This window comes from Triticum dicoccoides, chromosome 7A, assembly GCF_002162155.2.
Source record: "Triticum dicoccoides isolate Atlit2015 ecotype Zavitan chromosome 7A, WEW_v2.0, whole genome shotgun sequence".
In the NCBI taxonomy this organism is placed as follows: Eukaryota; Viridiplantae; Streptophyta; class Magnoliopsida; order Poales; family Poaceae; genus Triticum; species Triticum dicoccoides.
In genome coordinates, this window is record NC_041392.1 from 38,576,600 (window position 1) to 38,602,262 (window position 25,663).

A 25,663-nucleotide genomic window follows, 5' to 3' on the forward strand; every position below is an offset into this window, starting at 1 on the left:
CACACCTCACCAGGAGCACGTAGCACGCACCAACACCTCTTCTAACGCCCTGCAACACCGATTCCGACCGCACCCGAACTCCGGCCGCCGCAGCCGAGCTCGCCGCCGTCAACTCCGGCCACCCCGAGCCCAACCACCACCACCAATAGTCGCGGCTCAACCTCAGCAACACGTAGATGCCTTCCGCCGTCCATTTGGTTGCCGGAATGGCAAAAAGCACTTTCGCCGCCGTCTCGGACCTCGCCGGCGTCAAGTCGCCGGTGGGGTTTGACTTGTCCGACCTGGGGTTTGACCTCCCAGGGTCACTGACGCGTGGGCCCTGTCGGCCAGGTGGTTAGATTAGCGCTAAACTACTGTTAGTCAACCCCCCCTGACACTGACAGTGGGCCCCAGCGCCACTAATCCCTAATTAGGATTAATTTAATCCTGTTTAACCCCCCCTGTCACTGACGTGTGGGCCCCACACGTCAGGTTTGACCTCAGCCAGCCGCAGTTGACCACTGACGTCATGCTGACGTCATGCTGGCGCAATAATTATATTTCCGGATTTAATTTAAATCAGGAAATTCCAGAATATTATTTAAACTTCAAAAATTCATAACTTTTATTCTGTAACTCCAAATTGGACAAATTATATATGAAAAATGATCAGAAAAATCCAATCTACCCATCTGTACTATTTTCATGCATGATCAAACAAGTTAAATTGATGTTTTAAGCAGAACAAGGAAAAGCACTTTTAAAAGGCCATGTTTGAATTTGAAATTTGAATCTTTGATTCAAATTTGTTCAAACCCTTCTGGTTCTAGTTGCATTAGCCCAACACACTCATATTGCCATGTTTCATGCATGCATCATATTGTTGCACATTGTTTGGTGATGCTTGTGTATCGATGTCCTTTGCGACAGGTTCTGTCCCCGAGGAGTACCGTGATTACCCTAACGAAGAACCATATCAGTGCATCGAACCATCAGGCAAGCAACCAACCATTTGATCATATCGATACAATCCCATGTTCTCACTCCTGCTCTCTTTTACTGCATTAAGACAACGCGATTCAAACTGCTGTGTGCTACGGTAGTTGAACCCATTTCCTCTGCATGACCTGTCATTGCCACAGTAACTAGATGAAACCCACTAGCATGTGTAGGAGTTGCTTGAGCCATATGTATGTGTTGTTCCTACCTTGCTATGCCTGCTATGCTTAGAGTCGTGTCAGGTCTGGTTCATCTGGGTGATGGGCTGGAGTGAAATGATTATGTCGGTAATGGGAGTGGTGTGGTGAACACGATTTGGTAAAGGTATCGATGAGAGGCCATGTAGGAGTACATGGTGGGTTGTTTCATTGAAGCCGACCTTAAGCACTGAGATCTGTATGTGTGATTTAAGAATCAGCTACTACCATGCATTGGGCCCAAAACCAATGGACCCTCTCGGCTTCTTATTCACCCTAGTTCTCCGTCCAGGAGTTGCAAGTAGTTTCTGGTGTTTGTAGCCTACTGGAGGCCGTGGACAGCGCTGACCGTAGGGGTGGGCTGTGATGCGGTAGGTACGTGGCACGGTGTACCGAATACCCGTTAGGTATCTCGGGAACCCTGTTCACATCGTTCGGGGCCGTATGGGAAACCTCGGCCGGACTCCCTGCGGATGGAACCTGAATAGGCGATAAACCTGGACTAGAGGCTTAAGTGTTTAGGTAGGTCGTGGTCTACACCCACGTCGGCTTTCGCTTGAAGTCTGCCGAGCACATGTCGTGTGCAGACGCTAAGTGGTGGAAACATGTATGAAGAAGTACACCCCTGCAGGGTTATCATAATCTATTCGAATAGCCGCGTCCGCGGTAAAGGACTACTTGGTTGCCTATACAGTTCATAGACAAGTAAATGGAAACTGTTAAAAGCATCAAGATAAGTGTGAGTGCCGAGGATGGCTCTTCCGTAGGAAGACGGAGGTGGATCCTCGGTAGTGTATTGAATTGGTGAGTAGTGGACTCGTGTGCGCAAAACCATTTCAAGTTGGAGTATCGTAGGATAGCCTAGCCAAGAGTCAAAGCTGGCTTGCTGCAAAAACTCCACCAACCCTTCTTGATACTATGCATGTATGTAGGATCTGATGTAAGTCTTGCTGAGTACCTTTGTACTCATGTTGCTATAATCTACATTTTTACAGAAGACGCTGCAACCCCTTCTGATGGGTTCTATGTAGACGTTGACATCAACGAGTAGGCTAAAGACCCAGGTGGTGACCCTGAGCTTGTGATGGACCACGTAGTATAGCTAGGCTTTCCAAGCCTCTTTTATTTTATTAGTTGTCTGTACTCAGACAAGTTACTTCCGCTGCTGGTTTGTATGACTGTATGACTTTTGAATGTGGGGTCGTGAGACCCGTACCTTTGTGTATGCTATGTATGGCTCCCTGAGCCTTAAATAAAGTACTTGTGTCGTAGAGTCATGTTGTGATGCTTCGTTGTATTTACACATATCGAGCATATTGTGTGTATGATTGAAATGCTTGGTATGTGTGGGATTTGACTATCTAGTTGTTTATCTTTAGTAGCCTCTCTTACCGGGAAATGTCTCCTAGTGTTACCGCTGAGCCATGGTAGCTTGCTACTGCTCTGGAACACCTAGGCTGGCCGGCATGTGTCCTTCTTCGTTCCTGTGTCTGTCCCTTCAGGGAAATGTCACGCTTTGAGTACCGGAGTCCTGTTAGCCCGCTACAGCCCGGTTTACCGGAGTCCTGCTAGCCCAGTGCTACAGCCCGGACCCACTTGCTGATGACCGACACGTTCGAAGCTGGGTCATGGATGCCTGTCCCTGTAAGTCTGTGCCACTTTGGGTTTACGACTAGTCATGTCAGCCCGGGCTCTTTATCATATGGATGCTAGCGACACTATCATATACGTGAGCCAAAAGGCGCAAACGGTCCCGGGAAAAGGTAAGACGACACCCGTGGGGATACCGTGCGTGAGGCCGCAAAGTGATATGAGGTGTTACCAGCTAGATCGATGTGACATCGAGTCAGGGTCCTGACAGCGTTGGCATCAGAGCCGGACTGCCTGTAGGTTCTCCAAGCCAAACTGGTCGATGTTGAGTCTAGAAATTCTTTAGTTATATGTAGGGGAATTGTTTGTGGGATGGAACGTAAGGCTCTTTTTACTCCTTATACCTTATGACTTTCTGATCTGAGTCAGTCCATTCTTCCACCGGGGGTTAAGGAGTTAGGATCTGTTCTCTCTATCAGGATCACGAGTTACTAATCAGTAGTACCTTATAAGTTTGATGGTTACAAGCCTAGTTCAGATCTACTACCACATTATGTTGCCAGAATGGTTTTAGAACTTTGATATAATGATGATGAGTGTGTACGAAATCCTTTGTCAAATGTCTCAAATCCTTTTTGAGCATTTACAGCTGTTATGCTGCCGAAATTTTGCTAGAAATTCTAATGCCTTTGCATTATGATTGTGCTTTCAGATGGCCACTCGCGACCTCAATCAAGTGGTTCGCCTGACTCGATGCCTAGATGTACCCGGCCATACTGCTAAGTTGGTCAGAGTAATGACTGAGGCTGGATACCGCTGGTATCCCGAGTACACGGTCGAAGAGCAATTCCGAGATTTCAATCAAAGCCAGTATCTCTGCACTGTCAGGATATTTCCATCTTATCCTGGATCCACCGAGCCTCTTCACTGCTCCTATGGACTCGGGGTTACTATTGAGATGGCTGTGCAGGACGCCGCCTACTCTATGATGACCATTATGCGAGTCAGATCTGGGTTATTTCGGGACTCTGATTTCCGGTATATGCCAGGATCACTTCCGGGAGCACAAGGGTATCTCCAGGCTATCTATGCTGACTCCACTCAGGAGGATTCACGGACTCGCACCACTGCTGAGATGCTCGAGGATAAGGACCGTGAAAATCGGGCCTTAAGGTTAGAGCTCTTCAACACCCGTGCTGATCACTGGGCTACTTTGACTCGGTTCGCACCGGCGGTGCAAGCTGGATGTTCAGATATGCGCGATCTCTATCCTGTGAGATCTGCTCTGCCAGACGTGATGGTTTGGCGTGATGTAGGAGGCATCACCCCACCTCGCGGTCCCCGCAGGCCACCGTTTGTCGGTCCACGACCTCATCCTAGCCCCTATGGTCCACAAGCTCCGCGAGACCGTCTGTTTCCGGATGATCATGTTGAACTTCCAGGCTATGGAGGTGACTTTTACGAGGACTACTACGGATCGGTCTGAGTTAGTGGTAGTATCACTAGTTTGCACTAGCTGTGTCGTCTATCGTCCTGCGTGACTCGTGGGATATGACCTAGTTGTACTCTTTCCGGAGATGTAGAAAAATAATGTATAGGAGCTTGGAATGTCTCCGATGAGATGTAATCCTCTTTTCACCGTAATAGTACTTTGTTTGGTCTTGTACTAAACCCTGTATGGTGTGTATGACAATGGAATAAAGAAGCAGTTTCTGTATCTACCATGTCATACGGATGATCATCTTGCATTTCGAGACATTCCTTGCATTTTTATCCTATGTCGGAATTTTATCATCCTGACTAAATCATTGTCTTGTTTACCTAGGATGGTCAACACGCGCGCTAACCCTGCTTCTCAAGAGCAGGCCGAAGGCAGTGAAGCCAGGAATGAAAATCTGCCTCATCCTCCTTCACTAGCCGAGGTTATGATGGAAGCTGAGAGAAACAAGCGGGAGACAAACCGTTTGTTGGAGCGTATTGAACAGAATACAGCACACCATCAGAGGGCTAACGTGGTGTCACTCAGTGATTTTATCAAATTGCATCCACCCACGTTCCACCACTCCGTCGAGCCTCTTGACGCTGATGATTGGCTTCGCAGTATCTCTCACAAGCTGCGTTCCGCGCTAGTAGCTGAGGTTGACAAGGTCACCTTTGCTGCATATCATCTTGAAGGCCCCGCCAGTCTATGGTGGGAGAATTATGGAGCTATGCGCCCAGCGGGCCATGTCACTACTTGGGCTGAGTTCAGCGAGGCTTTCCGTGAACATCACATTCCGGAGGGTCTCATGGACCGTAAACGTGAAGAATTTTGCAGTTTCACCCAAGGCCGACTTTCTGTGGATGCCTATAGCAGGGAGTTTGGTAATCTCGCACGATATGCAACCGAGGAAGTGTCTACTGACGCCAAGAAGCAAGCAAGGTTCCGTAAGGGCCTTAGTCCTGAGCTTCACCGCGACCTCCGTCTGCATGAGTGCACATCTTTTTCGAAACTTGTCAACAAAGCCATCAGTGCTGAAACTGGTCAGACTGACTATGACGCAACACGCAAGCATGGACGTGATATGGGTTCCTCATCCGGTGCTGGTCCTCAGAAGCGCCGCGTGTGGGTACCCAACACCGCCCTGCCACCCAGGTTCACACCGAGGCCATCTTTCCAGGCGCCTCGCCCCGTTCAACAGTCTGCACCGGCCAAGCCCTATGGAGGTCCAACCAATAATGCTCCTCCACGTACCAGTTCCGTGACTTGTTTCAAGTGTGGGGAATCTGGTCACTATATGCGTGAATGTCCCCAGACCAACCCCAATCAATCTGCTAAAGCTGTTGGCCGTGGCAAGCCGACAGGGAAAGTGTTTCATGCTAAACCGGTCACCGCTTCACGTGGCCATGTCAACTGTATCTCTGCCGAAGAAGCTCAAGAGGATCCCAACGTCGTTCTCGGTACGCTTCTTGTTAATTGCCACCCGGCATCTGTTCTTTTCGATACAGGAGCCTCTCATTCTTTTATATCTGAAAATTATGCTCGCTTGCATAACATCGCATTCGGTGATATGCCAACCTCTATGGTAATCCAAACTCCGGGATCCAAATGGCAAACTTCTAGAGTAAGCCATGGAAACGAAATCCAAGTCGACAGACTTGTTTTCCTCGCATCTTTGATAGCCCTTAAATCTTCAGATATTAATATCATTCTGGGTATGGACTGGATGTCAGCTCATCATGCCCAAATTGATTGCTTCTCTAGGACTGTTCAACTCACCCATCCTTCGGGGAAGATAGTCAATGTCTTGACCCGAATAGCCAAGAGACAATTATATTCTCTTAACGCCAGCCCTTTGCCAGACCTTGAGGACGTTCCGGTAGTCCGTGACTTCCCGGATGTCTTTCCAGAGGAATTGCCAGGTGTTCCACCTGACAGGGATGTTGAGTTCGTAATAGACCTCATTCCAGGAACCGTTCCGATTGCTAGAAGACCCTATAAGATGGCACCCCTAGAACTAGCCGAGCTTAAGAAACAACTCGATGAATCCTTGAAAAAGGGTTTCATCCGCCCTAGTTCATCTCCGTGGGCTTGCCCCGTCCTATTCGTCAAGAAGAAGGATGGTACGGACCGGATGGTTGTAGATTACCGACCTGTCAATTTGGTCACAATCAAGAACAAATATCCGCTTCCCAGGATCAACGACCTGTATGATCAGCTCGCTGGATCCTCAGTCTTCTCCAAGATGGATTTGAGGTTGGGCTACCATCAAATCAAAATCAAAAACGGGGACATTCCTAAGACGGCCTTTGTTACTCGTTATGGCCAATACGAGTACACCGTCATGTCCTTCGGTTTAACCAACGCTCCAGCCACCTTTTCTCGGTTAATGAACTCAATCTTCATGGAGTATTTGGATAAATTCGTCGTGGTTTACCTCGATGATATACTCATCTACTCCAAGAACGAGGAAGAACATGCCGAACATCTAAGGCTAGTGTTGCAGAAACTTCGAGAGCATCGCCTTTATGCCAAATTTTCTAAATGTGAATTCTGGTTATCAGAAGTGACCTATCTGGGTCATGTAATATCTGGTAAAGGTATTGCTGTTAACCCTGAGCGAGTTCAAGCCGTCCTTAACTGGACTCCACCTGAATCGGTCAAGCAAGTTCGGAGTTTTCTAGGCTTAGCGAGCTATTGTCGTCGCTTTGTCGAGAACTTCTCCAAAGTTGCCAAACCTCTAACCGAACTCCTCAAGAAAGATAAGAAGTTCGAACGGACTCCACAATGTGAGCACAACTTTCAGGAACTGAAAAGACGCCTGACTTCTGCTCCCGTACTGGTACCGCCAGACTTCTCCAAGGACTTTGTTATCTACTGCGACGCCTCGCGACAAGGACTAGGTTGCATTCTCATGCAAGATCGACACGTAATTGCCTACGCTTCACGGCAATTGCACCCACATGAGGAGAATTATCCTACTCATGATCTAGAGCTTGCAGCCGTAGTCTATGCACTTAAGACCTGGCGACATTACCTCCTCGGTAATCGTTGCGAAATATTCACTGATCACCAAAGTCTGAAGTATATTTTCACCCAACCGGATTTGAATCTCAGGCAGAGACGTTGGGTTGAATTGATCACCGACTTCGACTTAGGAATAACCTACACCCCAGGGAAAGCCAACGTCATGGCTGATGCGCTAAGTCGTAAATCTTATTGCAACAATCTGATGTTACAACAAAGTCAACCGCTTCTCCATGAGGAATTTCGGAAGCTTAACCTTCACCTTGTTCCTCAAGGTTTTATCTCCACCTTGGTGGCAAAACCTACCCTTATGGATCAAATTATCAAAGCACAGAAGGTAGATCCGGGAATCTCCCGCATCAAGAGAAACATCCAGAAAGGAATTGCGAATTGCTTCTCCATTAATGATCAAGGGGTCGTATACTTCGGGAATCGACTAGTGGTTCCCAAAGTGCGAAACCTGAGGCGATTGATCCTTAAGGAAGCTCATGAATCTCCTCTCACCATTCATCCCGGTAGTACTAAAATGTATCAGGACCTACGCCAGAGGTTCTGGTGGACTAGGATGAAGAGAGAAATTGCTCAGTATATTGCAAATTGCGACGTCTGTCGTCGTGTAAAAGCAGAGCATCAACAGCCTGCTGGCACCCTTCAACCCTTAGCTATTCCTGAATGAAAATGGGATAAAATTGGTATGGATTTCATTACCGGTTTTCCCAGGACCAAGAGAGGGAATAATGCTATTTTCGTCGTGGTCGATCGTCTTTCCAAAGTAGCCCATTTCCTACCTGTTCGAGAGAGTATAACCGCTAGTCAACTGGCAGACTTATACATCTCCCGAATAGTGTCCCTCCATGGTGTTCCTTTGGAAATTAACTCGGATCGAGGAAGTCTTTTCACCTCTCGATTTTGGGAAAGTTTCCAAAATGCTATGGGAACCCGTCTCTCCTTTAGCACCGCTTTCCACCCTCAGTCGAGCGGTCAAGTGGAACGCGTCAACCAAATTCTAGAAGACATGCTTCGAGCCTCCGTTATCTCGTTCGGAATGGACTGGGAGAAGTGCCTTCCATTTGCCGAATTCGCTTACAACAACAGCTATCAATCTAGCTTGGGTAAAGCCCCTTTTGAAGTTCTCTATGAACGACGGTGTCGAACACCCCTTAACTGGTCAGAGACCGGGGAAAGACAATTCTTTGGCCCGGATATGATTCAGGAAGCAGAAGAGCAAGTTCGTATCGTTCGTGAAAAGTTGAAAACAGCCCAATCTCGTCAAAAGAGTCAATATGACCGAAAACATAAGGCTATGACTTTCGAGGTTGACGAGAAGGCTTATCTTCGGGTCACCCCTCTGAAGGGAACCCATCGTTTCGGTATCAAAGGCAAATTGGCTCCTCGTTACATTGGACCTTTTCGCATCCTTGCCAAACGAGGAGAAGTTGCCTACCAGTTGGAACTACCTCCGCACCTCTCCAGAGTTCACGATGTCTTCCACGTTTCTCAACTCAGGCGTTGCTTCTCGGATCCTATCCGTGAAGTGGACCACGAAACGCTTGATCTTCAAGATGATCTTACATATCGAGAGTACCCCATTCGTATCCTCGATCAAGCCGAACGTACCACCCGGCGTCATAATATCAAATTTCTCAAAGTTCAATGGTCGCACCATTCTGAGGATGAAGCAACCTGGGAAAGGGAGGATCGTCTTCGACTCGACTATCCCGCCTTCTTCCCGGAGGAACCCAAATCTCGGGACGAGATTCTTTTGAGTGGGGGTGAGTTGTCACACCCTAGCTAGTCATGCATTAGAGTGTTGCATCATGTTTACTCTTTCATCAGAAACTTGAAATGGGGATCTGTGAAACCCTCAGAACCATTTTGAAAATGACCCAAATAAAAATTTCTCCAAAAGGGTCCAAGAAAATGCTCATGTTGCTCTCTGAAAATATTGGACAGAGATAAAAATCAAACCAATATTTTTAGTGGCTCATGGACATTTATTTTGGGCATTTGGAATTAATGCATAAATATTTGCATTGGAAATATATTAATTATATATATTAATATATGCCCAAATATTATGCCAATTATAAAAGAGCTCTGGAATAATATAAATAGCTCCTGCAAAAATTGGCATAAGTTAAATAAATGATTTAATATATTATTTAAATCAAAACAAATGTCAGAAATTAAAAAAAACAGAAAAATATATAACAGGAGGAGCTTACCTGGGCTCCTCCACTGTGCGGCCCAGCCAGCTGGCTGGCCCAGCCCGCAGCCGGCCCAGCCCACCTCCCTCCTCTGTCGTCTTCGTCCCGACAGAGGGAGGGGAGTGTGGCCGGCGCGCGCGCGCGCCACCGCGCCACGCCACCTGCTCGCCTGCTTGCCTGCCCTCCCCTCCTCGCTCGATGCCCTGGACGACGCCACGCCTCTCCCCCTGCTCTCTCTCACTCTCCCCCGGCTCTCCTCTCCTCTCCCTCGCTCTCTCTCTCACACGGCCGAACACCACCGTCGCCGCCGTTCGCCACAGCAGCCGTCTCCGGCCACCCCTCGCTCCCCCGACTAGCTCAGAAGCTCCGCCACGACCCCCTCTTCCTCCCCACCGCTCCACAGCTCCCCGGAAGCCCTGCATCGCCGCCACGTCGCCGTTCCCCTCTTCGGGCTCCCATCATCGTCGCCGTCGAATTCGTCGTCTCCGGCGCGTCCCCGAGCCCGCTTCGACGCCCACTGCAACCGCGGTGAGCCCCCGGATCGTTTCCCCCTTCTCCCCTGGTCTCCTTCGACCTCTAGGCCCTAGCCCCACCTTGGCCGAGAGCTCCACGCCGCCGGCGATGTCGCCGTCGTGGCCACGGTCGCCGTAGCGCCCAACCGAGCACACCATCGTGCTCCACACCTCACCAGGAGCACGTAGCACGCACCAACACCTCTTCTAACGCCCTGCAACACCGATTCCGACCGCACCCGAACTCCAGCCGCCGCAGCCGAGCTCGCCGCCGTCAACTCCGGCCACCCCGAGCCCAACCACCACCACCAATAGTCGCGGCTCAACCTCAGCAACACGTAGATGCCTTCCGCCGTCCATTTGGTTGCCGGAATGGCAAAAAGCACTTTCGCCGCCGTCTCGGACCTCGCCGGCGTCAAGTCGCCGGTGGGGTTTGACTTGTCCGACCTGGGGTTTGACCTCCCAGGGTCACTGACGCGTGGGCCCTGTCGGCCAGGTGGTTAGATTAGCGCTAAACTACTGTTAGTCAACCCCCCCTGACACTGACAGTGGGCCCCAGCGCCACTAATCCCTAATTAGGATTAATTTAATCCTGTTTAACCCCCCTGTCACTGACGTGTGGGCCCCACACGTCAGGTTTGACCTCAGCCAGCCGCAGTTGACCACTGACGTCATACTGACGTCATGCTGGCGCAATAATTATATTTCTGGATTTAATTTAAATCAGGAAATTCCAGAATATTATTTAAACTTCAAAAATTCATAACTTTTATTCTGTAACTCCAAATTGGACAAATTATATATGAAAAATGATCAGAAAAATCCAATCTACCCATCTGTACTATTTTCATGCATGATCAAACAAGTTAAATTGATGTTTTAAGAAGAACAAGGAAAAGCACTTTTAAAAGGCCATGTTTGAATTTGAAATTTGAATCTTTGATTCAAATTTGTTCAAACCCTTCTGGTTCTAGTTGCATTAGCCCAACACACTCATATTGCCATGTTTCATGCATGCATCATATTGTTGCACATTGTTTGGTGATGCTTGTGTATCGATGTCCTTTGCGACAGGTTCTGTCCCCGAGGAGTACCGTGATTACCCTAACGAAGAACCATATCAGTGCATCGAACCATCAGGCAAGCAACCAACCATTTGATCATATCGATACAATCCCATGTTCTCGCTCCTGCTCTCCTTTACTGCATTAAGACAACGCGTTTCAAACTGCTGTGTGCTACGGTAGTTGAACCCATTTCCTCTGCATGACCTGTCATTGCCACGGTAACTAGATGAAACCCACTAGCATGTGTAGGAGTTGATTGAGCCATATGTATGTGTTGTTCCTACCTTGCTATGCCTGCTATGCTTAGAGTCGTGTCAGGTCTGGTTCATCTGGGTGATGGGCTAGAGTGAAATGTTTATGTCGGTAATAAGAGTGGTGTGGTGAACACGATTTGGTAAAGGTATCGATGAGAGGCCATGTAGGAGTACATGGTGGGTTGTTTCATTGAAGCCGACCTTAAGCACTGAGATCTGTATGTGTGATTTAAGAATCAGCTACTACCATGCATTGGGCCCGAAACCAATGGACCCTCTCGGCTTCTTATTCACCCTAGTTCTCCGTGCAGGAGTTGCAAGTAGTTTCTGGTGTTTGTAGCCTACTGGAGGCCGTGGACAGCGCTGACCGTAGGGGTGGGCTGTGATGCGGTAGGTACGTGGCACGGTGTACCGAATACCCGTTAGGTATCTCGGGAACCCTGTTCACATCGTTCGGGGCCGTATGGGAAACCTCGGCCGGACTCCCTGCGGATGGAACCTGAATAGGCGATAAACCTGGACTGGAGGCTTAGGTGATTAGGTAGGTCGTGGCCGACACCCACGTTGGGCTTCCGCTTGAAGGTTGCCGAGTACATGTCGTGTAAACGACGGTAAGTGGTGAGAGCGTGTATGAAGAAGTACCCCCTGCAGGGTTAACATGATCTATTCGAATAGCCGCGTCCGCGGTAAAGGACTACTTGGTTGCCTATACAGTTCATAGACAAGTAAATGGAAACTACTAAAATCCTCAAGATAAGTGTGAGTGCCGAGGATGGCTCCTCCGTAGGAGGACGGAGGTGGATCCTCGGTAGTGTATTGAAGTGGTGAATAGTGGACTCGTGTGCGCAAAACTATTTCAAGTTGAAGTATCGTAGGATAGCCTAGCCAAGAGTCAAAGCTGGCTTGCTGCAATAACTCCACCAACCCTTCTTGATACTATGCATGTATGTAGGATCTGATGTAAGTCTTGCTGAGTACCTTTGTACTCATGTTGCTATAATCTACATTTTTACAGAAGACGCTGCAACCCCTTCTGATGGGTTCTATGTAGACGTTGACATCAACGAGTAGGCTAAAGACCCAGGTGGTGACCCTGAGCTTGTGAAGGACCACATAGTATAGCCAGAGGCTTTCCAAGCCTCTTTTATTTTACTAGTTGTCTGTACTCAGACAAGTTACTTTCGCTGCTGGCTTGTATGATTGTATGACTTGTATGTTGGGTCGTGAGACCCGTACCTTTGTGTGTATGTTATGTATGGCTCACTGAGCCTTAAATAAAGTACTTGTGTCATAGAGTCATGTTGTGATGCTTCGTTGTATTTGCACATATCGAGCATATTGTGTGTATGATTGAAATGCTTGGTATGTGTGGGATCTGGCTATCTAGTTGTTTATCTTTAGTAGCCTCTCTTACCGGGAAATGTCTCCTAGTGTTACCGCTGAGCCATGGTAGCTTGCTACTGCTCTGGAACACTTAGGCTGGCCGGCATGTGTCCTTCTTCGTTCCTGTGTCTGTCCCTTCGGGGAAATGTCACGCTTTGAGTACCGGAGTCCTGTTAGCCCGCTACAGCCCGGTTTACCGGAGTCCTGCTAGCCCAGTGCTACAGCCTGGACCCACTTGCTGATGACCGACACGTTCGAAGCTGGGTCATGGATGCCTGTCCCTGTAAGTCTGTGCCACTTTGGGTTTACGACTAGTCATGTCAGCCCGGGCTCTTTATCATATGGATGCTAGCGACACTTTCATATACGCGAGCCAAAAGGCGCAAACGGTCCCGGGAAAAGGTAAGACGACACCCGTGGGGATACCGTGCGTGAGGCCGCAAAGTGATATGAGGTGTTACCAGCTAGATCGATGTGACATCGAGTCGGGGTCCTGACAGCGTTGGTAGCTTTAGTTGCATTAGCCCAACACACTCATATTGCCATGTTTCATGCATGCATCATATTGTTGCACATTGTTTGGTGATGCCTGTGTATCGTTATCCTTTACGACAGGATCTGTCCCCGAGGAGTACCGTGACTACCCTAACGAAGAACCGTATCCGTGCATCGAACCATCAGGCAAGCAACCAACCATTTGATCATATCGATACAATCCCATGTTCTCGCTCCTGCTCTCTTTTACTGCATTAAGACAACGCGATTCAAACTGCTGTGTGCTACGGTAGTTGAACCCATTTCCTCTGCATGACCTGTCATTGCCACAGTAACTAGATGAAACCCACTAGCATGTGTAGGAGTTGATTGAGCCATATGTATGTGTTGTTCCTACCTTGCTATGCCTGCTATGCTTAGAGTCGTGTCAGGTCTGGTTCATCTAGGTGATGGGCTAGAGTGAAACGATTATGTCGGTAATGAGAGTGGTGTGGTGAACACGATTTGGTAAAGGTATCGATGAGAGGCCATGTAGGAGTACATGGTGGGTTGTTTCATTGAAGCCGACCTTAAGCACTGAGATCTGTATGTGTGATTTAAGAATCAGCTACTACCATGCATTGGGCCCGAAACCAATGGACCCTCTCGACTTCTTATTCACCCTAGTTCTCCGTCCAGGAGTTGCAAGTAGTTTCTGGTGTTTGTAGCCTACTGGAGGCCGTGGACAGCGCTGACCGTAGGGGTGGGCTGTGATGCGGTAGGTACGTGGCCGGGTGTACCGAATACCCGTTAGGTATCTCGGGAACCCTGTTCACATCGTTCGGGGCCGTATGGGAAACCTCGGCCGGACTCCCTGCGGATGGAACCTGAATAGGCGATAAACCTGGACTAGAGGCTTAAGTGTTTAGGTAGGTCGTGGTCTACACCCACATCGGCTTTCGCTTGAAGTCTGCCGAGCACATGTCGTGTGCAGACGCTAAGTGGTGGAAACATGTATGAAGAAGTACACCCCTGCAGGGTTATCATGATCTATTCGAATAGCCGCGTCCGCGGTAAAGGACTACTTGGTTGCCTATACAGTTCATAGACAAGTAAATGGAAACTGTTAAAAGCCTCAAGATAAGTGTGAGTGCCGAGGATGGCTCTTCCGTAGGAAGACGGAGGTGGATCCTCGGTAGTGTATTGAATTGGTGAGTAGTGGACTCGTGTGCGCAAAACCATTTCAAGTTGGAGTATCGTAGGATAGTCTAGCCAAGAGTCAAAGCTGGCTTGCTGCAATAACTCCACCAACCCTTCTTGATACTATGCATGTATGTAGGATCTGATGTAAGTCTTGCTGAGTACCTTTGTACTCATGTTGCTATAATCTACATTTTTACAGAAGACGCCGCAACCCCTTCTGATGGGTTCTATGTAGACGTTGACATCAACGAGTAGGCTAAAGACCCAGGTGGTGACCCTGAGCTTGTGATGGACCACGTAGTATAGCTAGGCTTTCCAAGCCTCTTTTATTTTATTAGTTGTCTGTACTCAGACAAGTTACTTCCGCTGCTGGTTTGTATGACTGTATGACTTGTATGTGGGGTCGTGAGACCCGTACCTTTGTGTATGTTATGTATGGCTCACTGAGCCTTAAATAAAGTACTTGTGTCATAGAGTCATGTTGTGATGCTTCGTTGTATTTGCACATATCGAGCATATTGTGTGTATGATTGAAATGCTTGGTATGTGTGGGATCTGACTATCTAGTTGTTTATCTTTGGTAGCCTCTCTTACCGGGAAATGTCTCCTAGTGTTACCGCTGAGCCATGGTAGCTTGCTACTGCTCTGGAACACTTAGGCTGGTCGGCATGTGTCCTTCTTCGTTCCTGTGTCTGTCCCTTCGGGGAAATGTCACGCTTTGAGTACCGGAGTCCTGTTAGCCCGCTACAGCCCGGTTTACCGGAGTCCTGCTAGCTCAGTGCTACAGCCCGGACCCACTTGCTGATGACCGACACGTTCGAAGCTGGGTCATGGATGCCTGTCCCTGTAAGTCTGTGCCACTTTGGGTTTACGACTAGTCATGTCAGCCCGGGCTCTTTATCATATGGATGCTAGCGACACTATCATATACGTGAGCCAAAAGGCGCAAACGGTCCCGGGAAAAGGTAAGACGACACCGGTGGGGATACCGTGCGTGAGGCCGCAAAGTGATATGAGGTGTTACCAGCTAGATCGATGTGACATCGAGTCGGGGTCCTGACATTCCTGGCGTCTGGTCCATATCCAGACCAGACGCCAGGGTGCCTATCCAGAGAGCAAGTTTCTGACCAGATGCCAAAGTCCCTGGCGTCTGGCTCCCTATCCAGAGAGCAAGTTTCGAGTGGATAAGATTCTTTGGGCCCACCGCTAGCCCTCTCATCCATTCATCTCCACCTCTACCCCTCTCATTCCTTTCATCTCCACTCACTCTCACCTCTAGCCCTCTCATCCTCTCACTCTCATCCAGTACCCTAACCCCCCCCCCCTCAAATCTCTCACGAATCGGTCCGGTTTCACCGTTGAATCTTCAGTATTTCGAAACTAGAAGGTAAATCAACTCCACCCCTATCTTTTGGTTGGTTTAATGCATCATAGTTTTGTGTAAACCCTAGTTTGTTTTCCTCATGGTTTAATGTATCATAGGTTAGATACTAAGAGATTTGTGTGTTGTAGATGGTTAAGGGTACTCAGTGGGTTCTTAGCCCTGTTGTTCATGTCCTAGGCTTGTCTCCATGTGTTGTGCAAGTTAGTGAAGTGGACCTCACTTTCGATTGGTTGAAGACTAAATTCATGTTGAAGCAAGGGTTGAAGGAAGAGGATTTTGTGTACTATGTCAGCAGGAAGCAGTCAGATGGCCCCGGCGAAAGAAAATTGGTTGACATAACTGATGATGACAAGATTCAAGAAATGCTGCAAGAATGGGGATGTAAAAGGGTTGTTGACTTGCATTGCTACATGAAACCGAGTTATATATATGATGTTCATGTCATTTCAATTATCGTGGACCATCGTGGTTATGAACTACTTATGTCATTCGAGACTTTGTATGTGATGAACTTCTCATTCGAGACTATTTGAATAATTTGAGATTATGTGATAACTATGTTTGTCATTTGCTATTATGTGAACACTAATGTTTGTCATTTGCTATTATGTGATACTATAGGTGTTTGATAGAACAAAATATCTATGTGAACACTAATGATTGTCATTCAATACAATAGGTGTTTGATAGAAAAAACTACTACACCAGGGTCAGACGCCATGGACCCTGGCGTCTGGCTGCCCTGTTTCTGCTGTCCCATGCCTTTGCTTTTGCTTCCAGTCAACCACCAGACGCCTGGGACCTTGGCGTCTGGTCCCCTGACTTCATACCAGACGCCATGGACCCTGGCGTCTGGTCCCCTGACTTCATACCAGACACCACGGACGCTGGCGCCTGGTCCCCTGACTTCATACCAGACGCCAAGGACCCTGGCGTATGGGGCCCTGTATTAATTTTTGTACTTATTTCACACAAGAAGATAGCACATATATAATAATATGACAGGTTCATAAAACACAGAAGATAACACATTTCACAAAACTTTCACCACGACAAATTCTTGCATACAAACGACAACAAGTTCACAGATTTTTCATCACGATAAATTCATGCATACATAAGACACCAAGTGCATACATAAGGCACCAAATTCAAGACAACCTTAAAAGTTTTTACCACAACACCAAGTTCATGCATACAAACGCCACCTAGTTCATACACTTCCAAACAAGAAGCTCACTTCCTCCTTCCTCTCTTCACGAGTGCTGCAAGTGTAGGCTCCTCCTCTTCGCTAGCCTCCTCCTCCTCTTCGTTGTATGCCTCCTCCTCCGCCTCAATGTTGGCCTTATATCTTTGCATTCCTGTTGGGATAAACTGATGAGGATACTCCGGACTATGGAATTGTGTGTTCCATGTCTTCTTTCTACCTTTCTTGACTGGTGCCTTAGCTATGGCTTTGCCTTTCCTAGAGCGAGCATCGCCTTGTGTCGGTTGTGTAACCTGTGATGGTTGTGGAGCATCAACATCATACTCATGATCCTCTTGATGTATTGCATCATACTCATGCTCCTCATCTTGCGTTGGCTCCTCTTGATGTGATGGCTCCTCTTCATGGACCTCCTCCTTCATGTCCTCATCGTTCTGGATATAACGCCGTCTATTAGCTCTGGCGCGGGTATCAGGTGCATACACGTCACTGGACTGAGCACCATGGCAAGAAAGCATTGTTGCCATCTTATGGAACCGCTTCTTGAACTTCTGCAACAACACAAAATATGCTATGATATGAGATACAAATAAATAATCCGCGAAAAGAAACTTTTATAATATATTGGTCACACCTCCATCGTGCTCCTAAGAGTCCTCTTAGATAATACACCACCGGGTGGATGACTCAGTGCAACATTGGCATCGTTGACGCACAGAAGCAACGATCTGCCCTGCAATTCATGAACAAACCAAACTTATGTATTTTAAATAAGACAACATGATGCATGCAAGTTTGTTAGAATAGGTCAAACAGACTACCATTTCATCATGCATCGGTGCATAGTCAACGTGAGCCCCTCTGGTGTCTCTCACAGCCGTGTTGAAGGTATGATAACCTTCTGCAGTCTCCGGGTCTTCAGACACCAACTCCGACCACTCCTCGTGAGTCCAACCAGGCTTTAGCTTTAACCGGTAACGATCTGCATACCACACTTGATACTTCTGATATGCTGACTGATTGTGAGGTCTATTCTCTGATTGCACTAACGTGTCTCTTTGATTCCAAATTTCTATCCACGCACGGTGTTTGTTTGCCCAATCCGATATATCCTGATTGTTTCTTCGATCGAACCTACAAATGATGCACGGGACAAAGCATTAGCAAACATGGACTTATTCAATGCTCTACTACATATTCAAGGCATGCTTGCTCACTGATGCAGAGATAACATTTCCTTGTTGCTCTCCTCAATTGGAATACCTTGTCTTCTTCCAAATTGTCTTGCCACACGGTCTACAAAGTGCCACTCGACTGCGAAGAAGCATATCATTGGGCACCTCGCCCGCCAAAGATGGCTATCACGCGTGCACATCTCATTAAGATCATAGTCACGATCTTCCATATAAGGCAACCAATGTTCCTGCAAAACAAAGAGATACATTGTTAGATACAAGTTTCATTCTTGACTAAATTTGGTCTCATTGAACTTCTCTATACCTGCTCAGTAGTCAAGGTGTCCAACTCATTCATATAGCACTTGTATTGCACATGCGAGCTTCCTGTGTACACTGTCACCTGTTCCCAATAGTAAGCAAGCGTAGGGCGCCGATATGGATCATCATCATGCAGCCCGTCTGGATTACCCCGTGGGTTTGCCATGTTGGGGTCCTTGATATCGGGCCGTCCAACCGGGATCCGCTCCCACATCCACACGGATAGGCTCCAAACAAACCCAGCCAATGAGGATGTATCTCCCTTCCTGCGATACGCCAAGTCAAGTTGCAATCAAACAAACATGTTAGATATGGAGGCGCATGACAAATGCAAATTAAATGGTTGCAAATATCTCTTACCTGACGATACAAATATGCTAGCGCGGCCGAACCCCAGCTATACTGGGTATCCCAGTTATTGAGTAGCTCCAGGAATATCCAGAGGGCCGAGTTCCTGGTTGCATCTGAGAAGACTACCTTGGTTAGCACATACCAAAGATAGGCCCGCGCGTACTGCTGCACAACCACGTCATTAGCACCCTGAGGACACGGATTGGTGCTTCCTCTAACCGCTTTTAGCCAAGAATGCCTCACTCTCGCGGTATCGGCCTTGCCTTCCTCAGGGGCGTCGGGCTGAACACCAATTAAAATGTCAGTCCGTTCTCGCCAATTAACGGCACTGACACGACCAATAACAGCTTGTCCGTTGATAGGAAGGCCGCTTATCATAGCCATGTCCTCAAGGGTCATCGTCATCTCCCCAAATGGAAGGTGGAACGAGTGAGTCTCCGGCCTCCAACGATCCACAAGTGCGGTCAGCGCCGCGCGGTTCACCGGCGGAGCGCGTCGCTTAAACTGCAACACGAATGGGAGAAAACCCAATCTCCGAATGTAAGGCTCGTACCGCGGGTCGTAAGTAAAGTATTTAGACGAATGTCCCCTCATGCGCATAGCAACTACAAGCTGCAAATAAAGTGATGTTTTAATCAATAGGAAAACACAAATGAGAAACAACAAAAATTGATAAGTCTTGCTTCTTACATGTCTGTTCTCAATGGCACGAGCACGATGCTCCTTATCCCACTCATCGATTAATCCGTCATACCAAGGTCCATCACCATCCGCCATCCTACAAAACAAATCACAAACATCTATGAATACATGAACAATATCAAACAATACAATTTTCTTCTCCAAGTTATGCCATATGAACACACCATTCTTCTCAAACATAACCACATCATTTTTTTTCTTCTTCATATGCACACATAATTCTTCTTAAACATACCAACATCATCTCAAGCAAATAAATTTGTCAAATAATATGGTGTCACATATGCAAATACATATCATCTAGAGTACCGAATTTCACCATGTCTTTTGCAACTAAAGTATGCCAACAATAGGATTATCTACACATAGAGACATCATATTTAAGTTCAACTGTATTGTTATATCACATACACATATCATCTATCAAACCAAATTATCAAACAAGTCTATTTTACATACAAAAATCATGTATTCATCACCCCTCTTAGTTCAAAAAAAATTCCTATGGACAACATATTCACAAAACGGAATTGATTTTGCCTACATGTTCAACTACACATCATCTACTGCCTACCAAATCATCTATCAACTACAAGCAATTTCCTAAAACAAAGAAACCATCTACTCATCTAACATCACCTAGTGTTAAATAATGCATCAAAAAGAAGAGGACTCAACCCAAATAAAATGGAGGGGATGGGGGAGAATACCTCAAGGATGCTTGGGGGCCTCAGATCCACAAATTTAGATGGAGGATGGAGTAGATCAAGTAGGATTTGGTGTGAGGGAGAAGAGGGGCGAAGGAGAGAATCCCCTCTGTTTCTTGCCTTCGGCCGCCGCAGGGAGAGGTTGGGGATGGGTGGGCTGGGCCCGCGCGTGGTGTTATCCACATTCCAGGGCCAGACGCCAGGGTCCTTGGCGCCTGGCCCCTTTGCCACGTCAGCAGGTCAACGAGCAGGCGGGCAGTGCGGGCCAGGGGCCAGACGCCAGGGTTCCTGGCGTCTGGTTCGCAACCCGGACGCCAGGGATGTTGGTGTCACCCAAAGAGGTCAAATCGAATATTTTTTTAAAACGAGGTCAAATAAGGATTTTGTTAGCCTTTTAGGTCAGAACAGTATTTTTGTCCCATTCTGTCCCCTGTGCGCTGCCGTATAGTTTTCGTCGAAAGCAACCTCTTTTTCTACGCTGAATTATTCTACTAGTACGTCGTATGCTTGGCTGCTTGGTACCGATGGAAATGTGATCTGGATTCTGGATTTTTGGGATAAGATCGCCTCGTTGATTCCTTGATGGACATTCTGGATTTCTGCTTGGTACCGTTTGGTCGCCATGAAAAATCGCCCGTACGTGTCGTTTCACCAACTCAGCCAACCTGTTTATTTTATTGGAATCAACGACATGATCCGAGTTATTCGCAAAAAAAAGGAAACACTAATGCCCATACATGTGGCAGTTTTGTAACTCGCCCACACGTGTGAATTATCGTCCAGTGTAGTTTGCACGAATCTTGACATATTGAGGCAGAATTTACATGCCACGTAGGACGGGCTTGGTGTGTGGGCGTTGGAGAGTTTGCACACACGCTCGCACCATGCTGTTTGCCAGCTGCACTATGTGCGCGAACTAGTTTCTGCCCACACAGCCACCGCCTAGTCCATGCACATGTGGGCGAATTGCTTTTTGCCCACACGACACTCCTACGTTGTGGATGGCAAATGCAGTTACCCGAACATGGCAACTAGGTAAACACATATGACAACTGTGATTCTTTGCTAGATGGCAGCTATAGTTGCGCGCACGTGGCAACCAGATAAACACACATGACATATGTGATTAACCATATATGACAAGTATGGTTGGACCACACGTGGCAACTAGGTAAACACACATGACAACTACTATTTGACCATATGTGACAAGTAGTTAATCACACACGGCAACTACGGTTTGATTACACGCGACAACTACCATAAATTAGATATGACAACTATAGTTCACCAAAACAGATATAGTTGCCATGCTTTTACAACTACGCTTGCCATCCCGGATAACTACGTCTGCCAACCAGGATGGCAACTAAATCGTCATCCTGCGGGCACCTAACATAGCTGCGTCAGGACGTGTGGGCATTTTTGCTTCGTGCCACACGTGCGGGGTGGAGATGAATAGTGCTTGTTGGGTGTGCCTCACCCACACGTGTGGACAATTCTAATATTCGCCCACACACAACCCGTATGGGTTGCCTTCTGCTTACACCACATATGGTGTATGGACACATCTAATATACCACATGTGTGGCAGTTATCGTCGTCCAAAAAAATACATGATCCGAGTTCCACCCGGCACGCAAAGAGCAGGGGTGAACCGACATTCGAGTACACGACACATAAAGCAAACCGGAGACACTACCAAAGAATCGTAACCGAGTTTCGTGGAAGACCAGCAGGCTGCAGCAATAGAGAGTTTGCAGATCCATGGCCATGGAGAGGTTCCTGACGGTGCTCATCTTCTGCGAGGCGCCCCTCGACGTCTACGGCATTTCGACGTCGGTGCTCACCGCCGGGCCAACCAAGCATCTGGTCTCCGACGGGGAGTGAAAGCCGGTGGCAAACAAGGCGGACGCCCAGAAGGAGCAGGGTTCTCGGCGTGCTGGGTTTGAGCTGGCGTTCGACGGCGGATACTGCTTCGACACAGTCATCATGCGCTAAGCATGCTCTGGTTGATTAATTAGGAACGTATGTGTGTTGTGTGATTGCATTCATTACTATGAAGCACCAGAGATAATGCAAGCACTAGTAGAAAACGGAGCTTTAAAACCGGTTTGTAAGGGCCTTTAGTGCCGGTTATGGAACCAGCACTAAAGTGTGGGCACTAAAGCCCCCCTCCCATCCCCTTTAGTACCGGTTCGGCACGAACCGGCGCTAAAGTGCCACCACGTGGCGTGAGCTCACGCCCTGGTATGGTGGACCTTTAGTACCGGTTGGTGTTACCAACCGGTACTAAAGGTTTTTTTTTGATTTTTTTTTTTGAAAATTTTGGAAAAAAAAATTGATTTTTTTTCGATTTTTATTTTTTCTAAATTATTTGATGATTTAGTCTCTAATCACCTCTCTTAACTGCTCAAGTGTGGATCACTCATTCCAAATCATCTAACTTCGCGACCGGTCACCCATCCCTCTCACTACTCCAGCCCAAGCACGCTTAACTTTCGGGTTCTATTCTCCTTCGTTTCCAAGTCTGCACTTGTTGTTTTTCTGACAATAGTAAGATGTTAATCCTATTAACCCTCAGGAGTTTAGCTTGAGCATGAAGTCACACATTTCACCGTTTGAGTTTGAAACTATTATTCTAAAAAAACAATAATTATTTAGTAACGTTAATATTTCTTGAATAAGTTTGACAATAGTTTGACCAGATTTGACCAAAATTCAAAAAATTGAAATAATTATTTAGTAACACTAATATTCTTGAATAATTATGTAGTAACATTAATACTTCTTGAATAAGTAGTTTGACCAAATTTAACCAAATTTTTTTAAAAAAACTGAAATTTGACCATATCTTTTTTTCCTTTTGGAATTTTAGGATTCTAAAAAATTCCAAACAAGCCGTAGGCCGTCTCCATCGGATGCGGATTTTCGTGCTGAATTTTTTTATATATTATACGTTTTTTTCCGACATCATATGCAAAAGTTATAGCCGTTTTACATTTTTCCTACACTTTTTGCAAAACATGTCCAAATTTAAGTTTTCAAATTTTCCTAACTAGTAGATGTAGTAACATAACTACCTCTCGAAGGATTTTATTTTTTGAAGTTTTTATCATTTTCTTTTGATTTTTTCAAAACTGAAATGGCGATACACGGGGGGGAGGGGGAGGGGGGTAGAGTTTGAAAATTGCCCTATAGTGCCGGTTTGTGTCTTCAACCGGGACTATAGGTTAAGACTCTGTAGTGCCGGTTGGTGACGCAAACCGGTACTATAGGTTAGACTTTTAGTATCGGTTTGTGTCACAAACCGTCACTAAAGGGGCTCGTGGGGCCCTGGCCTGACGCCAGCCTGCCACCGCCCCTTTAGTACCGGTTCGTGGCATGAACCGGTACTAAAAGTTCATTACGAACCGGCACTAATGCATAGCCATTCGAACCGGTACTATTGATCACATTAGTGCCGGTTTTTTTACAAACCAGTACTAATGTGCTTCACGTTTGACCATTTTTCTACTAGTGAAGGTTTAGTAAAAAGTTGGGTCATCTATTTTGAAACGGAGGGAGTACGTACCTGTGGCCATCCAGCGATTTCTCGTGTGCGCGCTTGTTTTCCTACCGGCTGGCCACTGTGTAGATGATCGTGTTTTGGCGTTGTAATCACTTACTCGGGGATGACCTGGAGGACACAGGAGGCACGTCGTTTGCCGTAATAATCACGATCCATATAGGCATGGCATCATCCTGTGTTTTTTCATGTATGTACATGTAATCTTGATTTTTTTTGCAGGGTGTACGTACATGTAATCTGATCATAGGATATATAGTCTGCTAGCTGAGGCATTAAGATACATGACGGAGGCTATGTAATCTGCCAGTAAAGCAATACAGAAAACTAAGATACGTGCCCATCTGCATCCTGCGATTTTATAACACCCTAGTTTTTGGCCCCTGCTTTTTCTTTCATTTTGCTTCCGTGGTTCTTGCTGGTTCTATGCTCTCGTTTCTCTCGGTCAACTCCTCTGGACTTAACCAACCCAAACCAGCTAAAAATCTCTCTCACTAGCTCCCTCTCTCTAGGACAACCTCGCTTTTGCTCATAATCCAAAACCGTAAAATATATTATTTTTCTCAAAAGAATATATGCTCTTAAACACCAAGGTTATGAAGCAACTACCATTTCTGTAACTTCAAAAATTTCAAGAAAATTCTCATAATTTCTTGGGTTTTTATCATTTATGCCATCGGTTGTGTCTCACTACTCAGTTTTGCCACTAGGAATTTCAACTGCTGAAAAATGCCATTGCTGTGTTAGACACATGTTCAAAAATGCCACTGGGCATCATTATTGTGATCTCAAATCTCTTTTGCCATGTTATAATGACATAAATACCTATGAACCAGCATGCCAGCTTTCCTTCTATCTTACTACAATAAAGTGTGGGGCCCACTTGAGCCCAACGACGTTCTTATTTTTCTATAAAATTATTCGCTTGGTTACTCCTGACAAGTGGGACCACACTTATCATTGTAAGATAGAGAGAACTGACATGTGGGTCTAGGCTTATTTTTGTCATATAACATGGTCAATGAGTTCGATGTGAAAATAACGATGTCTAATGGCATTTTTGAGGAAACATCTAAACGGAACGATGGCATTTTTTAGCAAACATCTCACGGATCGATGGCCTTTTTGAGTAGTTGTAACTTTTAATGGCAAAACTGAGTAGTGGGACACAACTAGTGGCAAAAATGATAAAAACCCTAATTTCTTTGGGTCAAATATACTTCATAAAAGTCAGTGGCCCCACCAGAAACTATTGTAACTGAGCCCCTCTTCCACTTTTACATTTTGGGTCCTTGTTTCAAGTTGTACAGCAAATACTAGCTAGAGGGACTCATTTGTTATGTGAATTTGCACACACACTCACCTTAGTAACTAAAACCACCACACCAAATCTCACATTCAAACTCCAGCTCGTTTGCAATTTTCAACTATCAAACACCTTCTGTCCAGAACCTTCTAGAAGAACATGCACTCACCTCACTTCACCTCAGCCCCAATTGTAGCCACACACACACACACTCCCCCCTTAGCCCCCTAGCTACTGAACATAGCCAGACATGCCCAAAACCATCCAGGCGACAACCCCAGGTGGTGAGCGTGAGGCTGGCATGACGCTCTGTGCAGCGCCCGTGCCCTGCACACGTGGCCAGCGGCCGAACGCGTGTCCTCGGCTCCTCTGCCACGCGCAGCCTCTCCCTCTCACCCCAAGCCTTTCCAAATGCCCGACCCAGCCACCCCGTGGCCAGGCCCCCTCCGCCGCGCGCTGCCGAAGCTCCGGCCATTGTGCGCCCATGACCTAGCAGTGTCGCGATGCGCCAGGCCGGCACAGAAGACCTTGGCCACTTGCTGCAGAGCCTCTGAGCCCCGGTCAAGCAAC